Source organism: Pygocentrus nattereri, chromosome 7 (genome assembly GCF_015220715.1).
Source record: "Pygocentrus nattereri isolate fPygNat1 chromosome 7, fPygNat1.pri, whole genome shotgun sequence".
Classification (NCBI taxonomy): domain Eukaryota; kingdom Metazoa; phylum Chordata; class Actinopteri; order Characiformes; family Serrasalmidae; genus Pygocentrus; species Pygocentrus nattereri.
In genome coordinates, this window is record NC_051217.1 from 41933257 (window position 1) to 41942357 (window position 9101).

Genomic DNA, 9101 nt, shown 5'->3' on the forward strand with positions numbered 1-9101 from the left:
CTCGCGTTTGTGTTTGTAAGGGTGCTTTTCCACTGACCCAGACGGGAACTAGGGGTTCTAGATCTTCTTCACTCCACTCGCTCGAGAGAAACTGCCATAGTAAATGATTTAGTTGTGATTTTGGGCATTTCACGCCGTTCTAAACGGTCATATTTGGCTAGTTAATTGCCAGTTCGCTGTGCTTATTTGCTTATTTCTGTCCTCAAATATGTCAACATTTACTCGTGTATAGCTTTGGTTTTTGCTAGAGCGTGAACTGACACATTAGCATCAATTAGCTTTGCTTAATACTAGTGTTATTAGCATAATAGCACATGTGGTGTTCTGTCTTTCCGCTCAGGCACACAAAGTAGTTCTAAAATCATTCAATTCTACATTATAGAAATAGCAATCAATACACTGGTGATGTAGAAGTGCTTGGTGACTTAGTCCTCACTGTGCTACATAGCTAAATTTTCATTAGCTTTACCACAGTCACAGAGCCCCCTTGAGTATCGTTAGGTCCTGTTGGTACCAATCGAGAGCAGGTACCAAAAAACCATAATGCTGGAACCTTCAGTTCTGGACTATGGATCCCTGCTGGTGGCACCCCGTATAAATAAAAATGACATGGGAATGAGATCCTAATGCATGGCCATGACTTAGTAAGGCGTAGGAATGAGACAATTAAGCCTTGACCGCAGCTTAATAAGACAAGATCTCGTTCCCACACCTTAGTAAGTCATGGCCATGCATCAGGATCTCGTTCCCATATGTTAATACCGCGTGGCCACGCGTTACTTTTATTTATACTGGATGTTTCCAGCAGGACTCTGTACCGGACCATTGACCAATGGGAAAAGCACAGTTCCAGTTTTCTGGTGCCAAAGGTTTGTTCAGTGGAAAAACACCCTAAGTGACCCATATCTAACATTAGTGTGAGCACATTTATGAAACCAAATGTCTGGCAGATGATGACAGCAGTTTGCACATTTACAAAGATTCTAATATTCATAGGAAAACTTAAATCTTCTCATTGTGATCATTTGGACCACAGTTGGGTTCACACTGCATTGGAAAAATCTAATCCGGTTCACATTTAGGCAAAGAAATCAGATTAGTGGCCCTTCAGCCCTGTAATGTGAATGTAGCCTCTCTGTCTCTCTCTCTCTCTCTCTCTCTCTCTCTCACATACAGACATTCTGTCTCTCTCTCTATCTTTCTCTCTTCTTGCAAAAGTAAGAGACCCCCCTCCCCCTTTTACATAATTTATAGTCAAACTGACCATTAAGTACATGTATAAATGTTGCAGTGCTCATAAAAATCATATGTCAAAATTGGTAAGTTTACAAAAGTGAACAAAAACGTTCTTTACCTTTAACGTACGTTGGCATAAAGAGATTTTACTCCAAGCCATTTTGGAGCATTTCTATTGGTCCATTCATCATGAAATGTCCACGCAGTGTAACGGGCAGCTGCCATGTTCCAACAATATCAAAAAATGAAAACTATCAGCGACGATATGTTTAACGAAGCCTCAACGACTAAACAGAACAACATTTTGGTGTGTCACTCTTCCTTCATTACAGCTTCCATTCTCTTCAGGACACTCACTTGGTTTCTCTCAGAACCTGCAGACACACCCCCAAAGTTCAGCCTTAGACGTTGGTGGCTTTTCCTGCTTCTCACAAGCCAAAGAATCGCATTCAAAGAGGCTGAGGAAATAAACAATGAATAACTCACACTTATTTATCATTTTGACTGGCAATCAAATAAGCGACAGGTGGTCTCTAAGTTTGCACAGTGCTGGACACACATCCACACGTCTCTGTCTCTCTAATGCAATAGAAGCACAACTTAATAGTACTGCCAAGCATATGTGCTGCCAGGTCTGATGCCAAGGCCTTGAATAATCCCCCCACACATACATGGACAGAAGTATACAGCACATATTAACTCTCACACGTCCCACGTCCCCTCTAGAATCCCCTCAGTGTGTTAGAGCTAAAGTGTTGTGCTGACAGTTTTTAATGTCATTGCTGTTCGTTCTCCGGTTTGTGAATATCAACTATCAGGCTCCACCGTTTCGTTTCACAACCTAAAGCCACGCCTTTCCTCAGTGCCCTACAACTTAGGGTCATTTGCAGGGCACATCAGAGTGCACTATGTAGGACATACTGCTGGGGAAGCCAGCGATGGCCAGGCATACTAAAGGTTCCTGTTCATGCACCAGAAGAAGCCATGTGGAAAGCAGCAAGCCACCACTTAAGCACCTTTAAGCCCAGTCCTGGATTACGTAACACTTTTAAAGGAGTACGGCAGCATTTTTAAGCCCAAATCTCTATTTATAGCATCTGTTTTGCACTGTAAATTATCTTGTACAATGATTGCATGTCCCTGTACCTGAAGAGAAGACCTGTACACTTGAAACTCACTTATAATAGAAGCCAATGGGCGGTTGTTCTGCCAGTAAACGCTCATGAATAACATGTCGTTTTATTAAAACGCTGTTGGTGATTCTTCAGCGGAAGGTATTTTGTGAACGGGTTTCCCAGAATAGCCAAAGAAAGGGTTTGAGGTATAACAACAGCAGAGCCTTTTTGGTGTTATTTAGAGCCATTTTTAAAACGTCACAGAGAACCAAGCAAATGACCAGTCATGCATCCAATCGTTTCATTGTTGTTTATGGTTTTACATGTTTTACAGAAGAACTACTGAAGAGCCATTTGTAAGGGTGCAGATGGGACTAGTTTTCCAGAGGGGAGAATCTGTGGCAGTGTGGGCACAGCTTCTCATGGATTGTGCATGAACACTGGAAAACCAGAAGGCAAAAGTTACCGGAACTACTTTTTGAATTGTGTCGTTCCAAACTTAGACAAATCTTCACAAGACCAGACAAGAGATTCACTCATGTTCATCTCATTCTAGGGCCTGTACTGTTAGAGTGTAAAGGCTGTAGTCAGAATAATGTTTTATAGTCACATATTTTAAATGTTTATTCCCAGACTTCAGCAACTGCCCACTGGCTTCTATTCTAAGTGTGTCGAGTCGACAGGTTTCCTAGTGTTTTCTAGACACAGGGACACATATTGAGATTACTGTCTCTGGTAAGTGACTGTACACTACAGAATGCATCGCATGGAGACTAGGATGTGCGATGCTGAGCTATTCCTTTAATGGTGAAGATCTAATGGGCATTATCTGGGAGCTGCTAGACTTGAGTAGGTTTCCCAGAGCTGGTTAAGGGGAATTTGACTGAATTTTCAAAAAATTTGACATAATTAAATGGTTAAGACGTAAACAAAGTCATTCTGAGTGGTCTGATGTGAAATGGCCTGTTGTAGAGAAAGTTACAGACTCAGATGTCTTTACAGTGGTGGTGATAGGAACCAGGGGTCTTCATGTCCATAACACACATATAGCCATTTTATTTGCTATCCCAAACCACCGGTGAACCTACAAGCATCTTCTGAGTTTTTTTATGTAAAGTAGATGACGGTACAATAGAGGAAAACAAGGCGTTTGAGCCCAGAACCTCCTCAAAACTGTCGTAAAATAATGTCAGGCAGCGTATTCGTAACATGTTATGCAATAACTTGCTTTAAGGGAGTTTTTAGAGGCATTAAACTCATCTGACGTCTGGTTCCTATCACCACCACTGTGAACAGTTCTCTAGGTTCCTCTAGAACGGAGCGCTTCACATCAAACCGCTCTGAGTGGCCTTGTTTACATCTGAACCCTTTCCTCATGTAGAAATTTTGAAAAAGCTGGTGGAATTCCCCTTTGCATCAAAGCAATAATCAAGTTTCATTCTCCAGACAAGAAGCTGCAAAGTGGAGATACAGTCAACCTGGTGCTGCCAACCATCAGGGGTCTGTAGAACAGGCCTATGGAAAAGGGACATGGGTCAGTTTTGGTTGGAGCCCAAATCTTCGCATCACTCAAACCGCCTCCTGCCCCTGACCCCAGTCATTTGACTCTTATATGACCCCTTGATCCCCATCACCAGTGGTGCTGTTTCGTGCAGGTGGTCCTGTGTTGTCTGCATTCTTTCTGACTGTTCTCCCTAAAGATTGCTGTACTCATATCCACGGGAAAAAATGTGTATCAGATTCCGTTGTGTTTAAACAGCTTGGTTCTTCTGACTGACCGCGTGTTGGTCTGGAACAGAGCAGATGAAGATCTTCTCAGTGTGTAAAAATGGGCACCTACGGCCGACGTTTCTTTCTTTGGGTTCTTTTCCAAGCTGTGTGGTTCGTGTGAGTCATGTGTTGTGACAGTTGGTTGAAACGTGAGTTCACGTCATTGCTGTTTTGCTTTTTTTCATTCTCGTGCCATAGAGCTTTGCCCAGAGCAGGCGTCATTAACGTGTGTCCTCAGGCACGAGTCTATAGTATAAAGCAATATTAGGAGGGGGAGAAGGAGGAAAATGTCTACTCATGTATTTATTTATTTACTTCTTTATTTATTATAACAATAAAAAAAAAAAACATGTAATCTGAGCGCGTGGTTTTATTGGGAAAAAAAAAATCAATAAAATATCTGCCTCTTTGGTTTTCTCTCCCTCTGCCCTCTTCGTGGTCATTAATATTCTGCGCTGTATGAATCCCCCCACTCTATAGCCTAATGTCATCTGCGGACCTCATTCATTTTCTGACTGTTGAAACATATAATAAACATATTTTTATGACCCGTGGGTTCTGTTGTCCCTTTCTAGGCTGGTGATAATGTGGAATATGTGAGGTGTTAGAGGTGAAGTGCAGTTCCCTCTTTGACCAGCAGAGGGGGGCGTGTGAATGTAGCGGGGTGGTCTTTCACTAAAATGATCATGTAAACACAGGTTAAAACTACTTCAGCAAAATAGAGCCACATCATTTACACATTTTATTACTAGTGTTGTTTTAACTAAATCATTATTAACGTTACTATTAGTGGTGGTAATAGTAGTAGTAGTAGTAGTGCTATAACCATTTATCTTATTTGTACTATTATATTTGAATATTATTGATATAGATGTTACTGTATTACTGCCTTACTACTGCCTCATTAGTAGTATTAGTAGTAGCAGTAATGGTAGTAATAGCAGTAGTAGTAACATTAGTAGAAGTAGCAGTACTAGTAATAGCAGCAGTAGTAGCAGCATTAGCAGCAGTAGCAGTACTAATAGCAGTAGTAGTAATAGTTTTACTAGTACTAATAGGACCAGTAGTAGTAATAGCAGTAGCAGTAGTACTAATAGTTTCAGTAGTACTAAAACTAGCAGTAGTAACAGCAACAGCAGTAGTAGTAACGGTACTAGTGAGAGTAGCTATAGTAGAAGTACCAGTACTAGTAATAGCAGCAGTAGTAGCAGCACTAGCAGCAGTAGCAGTACTAGTAGCAGTAGTAGTAATAGTTTTTACTAGTACTAATAGTAGCAGTAGTAGTAATAGCAGTAGCAGTGGTAGTAATAGCTTCAGTAGTACAAATAGTAGCAGTAGTAACAGCAACCGCAGTAGAAGTAGTGGTACTAGTGATAGTAGAAATAGTAGAAGTAGCAGTACTAGTAATAGCAGCATTAGCAGCAGCACTAGCAGCAGTACTAGTAGCAGTAGTAGTAGTAATAGTTTTAATAGTGCTAATAGTAGCAGTAGTAGTAATAGCAGTAGTACTAATAGTTTCAGTAGTACTAATCGTAGCAGTAGTAACAGCAACAGCAGCAGTAGTAATAATTTTACTAGTACTAATAGTTTCAGTAGTACTAATAGTAGCAGTAGTAACAGGAACAGCAGAAATAGTAATAGTCTTACTAGTACTAATAGTTTCAGTAGTACTAATAGTAGCAGTAGTAACAGGAACAGCAGTAGTAGTAATAGTCTTACTAGTACTAATAGTTTCAGTAGTACTAATAGTAGCAGTAGTAACAGGAACAGCAGCGGTAGTAATAGTCTTACTAGTACTAATAGTTTCAGTAGTACTAATAGTAGCAGTAGTAACAGGAACAGCAGCGGTAGTAATAGTCTTACTAGTACTAATAGTTTCAGTAGTATTAATAGTAGCAGTAGTAACAGGAACAGCAGCGGTAGTAATAGTCTTACTAGTACTAATAGTTTCAGTAGTACTAATAGTAGCAGTAGTAACAGGAACAGCAGCAGTAGTAATAGTCTTAATAGTACTAATAGTTTCAGTAGTACTAATAGTAGCAGTAGTAACAGGAACAGCAGTAGTAGTAATAGTCTTACTAGTACTAATAGTTTCAGTAGTACTAATAGTAGCAGTAGTAACAGGAACAGCAGCAATAGTAATAGTCTTACTAGTACTAATAGTTTCAGTAGTACTAATAGTAGCAGTAGTAACAGGAACAGCAGCGGTAGTAATAGTCTTACTAGTACTAATAGTTTCAGTAGTACTAATAGTAGCAGTAGTAACAGGAACAGCAGCCGTAGTAATAGTCTTACTAGTACTAATAGTTTCAGTAGTACTAATAGTAGCAGTAGTAACAGGAACAGCAGCGGTAGTAATAGTCTTACTAGTACTAATAGTTTCAGTAGTACTAATAGTAGCAGTAGTAACAGGAACAGCAGCGGTAGTAATAGTCTTACTAGTACTAATAGTTTCCGTAGTACTAATAGTAGCAGTAGTAACAGGAACAGCAGCAGTAGTAATAGTCTTAATAGTACTAATAGTTTCAGTAGTACTAATAGTAGCAGTAGTAACAGGAACAGCAGCAGTAGTAATAGTCTTACTAGTACTAATAGTTTCAGTAGTACTAATAGTAGCAGTAGTAACAGGAACAGCAGCAATAGTAATAGTCTTACTAGTACTAATAGTTTCAGTAGTACTAATAGTAGCAGTAGTAACAGGAACAGCAGCGGTAGTAATAGTCTTACTAGTACTAATAGTTTCAGTAGTACTAATAGTAGCAGTAGTAACAGGAACAGCAGCCGTAGTAATAGTCTTACTAGTACTAATAGTTTCAGTAGTACTAATAGTAGCAGTAGTAACAGGAACAGCAGCGGTAGTAATAGTCTTACTAGTACTAATAGTTTCAGTAGTACTAATAGTAGCAGTAGTAACAGGAACAGCAGCGGTAGTAATAGTCTTACTAGTACTAATAGTTTCCGTAGTACTAATAGTAGCAGTAGTAACAGGAACAGCAGCGGTAGTAATAGTCTTACTAGTACTAATAGTTTCAGTAGTACTAATAGTAGCAGTAGTAACAGGAACAGCAGCGGTAGTAATAGTCTTACTAGTACTAATAGTTTCAGTAGTACTAATAGTAGCAGTAGTAACAGGAACAGCAGCGGTAGTAATAGTCTTACTAGTACTAATAGTTTCAGTAGTACTAATAGTAGCAGTAGTAACAGGAACAGCAGCGGTAGTAATAGTCTTACTAGTACTAATAGTTTCAGTAGTACTAATAGTAGCAGTAGTAACAGGAACAGCAGCCGTAGTAATAGTCTTACTAGTACTAATAGTTTCAGTAGTACTAATAGTAGCAGTAGTAACAGGAACAGCAGCGGTAGTAATAGTCTTACTAGTACTAATAGTTTCAGTAGTACTAATAGTAGCAGTAGTAACAGGAACAGCAGCGGTAGTAATAGTCTTACTAGTACTAATAGTTTCCGTAGTACTAATAGTAGCAGTAGTAACAGGAACAGCAGCGGTAGTAATAGTCTTACTAGTACTAATAGTTTCAGTAGTACTAATAGTAGCAGTAGTAACAGGAACAGCAGCGGTAGTAATAGTCTTACTAGTACTAATAGTTTCAGTAGTACTAATAGTAGCAGTAGTAACAGGAACAGCAGCGGTAGTAATAGTCTTACTAGTACTAATAGTTTCAGTAGTACTAATAGTAGCAGTAGTAACAGGAACAGCAGCAGTAGTAATAGTCTTACTAGTACTAATAGTTTCAGTAGTACTAATAGTAGACTCTCACCAGTTTGCATACAGAGCGAAACGATCCACAGAGGACGCCATAGCTATAGCACTCCAGACTGCACTATCACACCTGGAGAGCAGGGGCGCTATGTGTGGAAGCTCTTCGTGGATTATAGCTCTGCATTCAATACCATCCTCCCTCATAAACTAGTGGTCAAACAGGGGGACTTCCACACACTACCTGCATGTGGATCAATAGCTTCCTTTCTGATCGCAGACAGAGGGTCAGAGTGCGCCACTAAGCCTCAGTACCGGCTCTCCCCAGGGCTGTGTGCTGAGTCCCTTTCTCTGCTCCCTCTACACACACGACTGCTCCCCTGTCCATCACAGCAACACCAGGGTGAAATTTCCGGATGACACCACAGTGGTGGGGCTCATCTCCAAGGTGGGGGACGAGTTTGCCTACAGAGATGAGGTGGAGCGGCTGTCAGTATGGTGCAGGGCCAACAACCTGCTCCTCAACACCTCAAAGACCAAAGAACTCATCATAGATTACAGGAGAAAGAAGTCAGAAGACAGAAATCCCACCGTTAATCATCAGCGGGGACTGTGTGGAGAAGGTGGCAGACTTCCGCTTCTTGGGAATCCACATTGAGGAGAGTCTATCCTGGAGCGTGAACATCTCTGAGCTGCTGACAAAGGCCCAGCAGACACTGTACTTCCTGAGAACACTCAGGAGGAACAACATCACACAAAGACTGCTGGTGACCTTTTACTGTACCTCCATGGAGAGCATACTAACATACTGCATGTGCGTATGGTACACCAGCTGCACAGCGGCTCAGAGGAAAGCACTCCTCTGCGGTCATCAACACCGCCCAAAAGATCGTCGGCTGCCCTCTTCCCACACTGGAAGAACTACACAATTCCCATTGTCTCAGGACAATGCCCAGAACATTATAAAGGACACCCACCATCCCGATCATTACCTGTTTGAACTGTTGCCTTCAGGCAGACGGTACAGATGAATTAATGCAAGGACAAGAAGACTCAATCATAGTTTTTATCCAACTGCAATAACAACCCTCAGAAAATGGGTCGATGCAGTGACAGAACGTCTGCATGCCTGTAGATGTAAGTGTGTGTGTGATTGTGTGTTTAGATAAGCTGCAACGCTGTTTCTATTTTCTTTCTTAACCTAAATTATTTTAGAGACTCTTGAATGATGCACTGACTGGAGAGCACTTTAAATTCCGTTGTAC